Raw genomic sequence first — 902 nt, 5'->3', positions numbered from 1 at the left:
TTTCTGGCGTTTAACTCCAGACAGCAGCATGTACTTGGTGTTGAGCGCCATTTTACGTCATCAATTCCCGAATAAAGTATGGATTATTATATATTGCTGGAAAGATCTGGATGTCTAATTTCCAAAGACGTTGAAAGCGCGCCATTTGGAGTTCTGTAGCTCCAGAAAATCCATTTCGAGTGCAGGGAGGTCAGATTCCAATAGCATCAGCAGTCCTTTGTTAGCCTTCTATCAGAGTTTTGCTCAGGTCCCTCAATTTCAGCAAGAAATTACCTGAAATCACAGAAAAACACACAAACTCATAGTAAAGTCCAGAAATGTGAATTTAGCATAAAAACTAATGAAAACATCCCTAAAAGTAGCTCGAACTTACTAAAAACTACCTAAAAACAATGCCAAAAAGCGTATAAATTATCCGCTCATCACAATACCAAACTTAAATTGTTGCTTGTCCCCAAGCAACTGAAAATCAATTAGGATAAAAAGAAGAGAATATACTATAAATTCCAAAATATCAATGAATATTAATTATAATTAGATGAGCGGGACTTGTAGCTTTTTGCTTTTGAACAGTTTTGGCATCTCACTTTTTCCTTTGAAGTTTAGAATGATTGGCTTCTCTAGGAACTTAGAAGTTCAGATAGTGTTATTGATTCTCCTAGTTAAGCATGTTGATTCTTGAACACAGCTACTTATGAGTCTTGGCCGTGGCCCTAAGCACTTTGTTTTCCAGTATTACCACCGGATACATAAATGCCACAGACACATGACTGGGTGAACCTTTTCAGATTGTGACTCAGCTTTGCTAAAAGTCCCCAATTAGAGGTGTCCAGGGTTCTTAAGCACACTCTTGTTGCCTTGGATCACAACTTTATTTCTTTCTTTTTCTTTTTTTTCTTTTT

The sequence above is a fragment of the Arachis duranensis genome, chromosome 10, assembly GCF_000817695.3.
Source record: "Arachis duranensis cultivar V14167 chromosome 10, aradu.V14167.gnm2.J7QH, whole genome shotgun sequence".
Taxonomy (NCBI): domain Eukaryota; kingdom Viridiplantae; phylum Streptophyta; class Magnoliopsida; order Fabales; family Fabaceae; genus Arachis; species Arachis duranensis.
Note: the sequence above shows the minus strand (reverse complement) of the source record.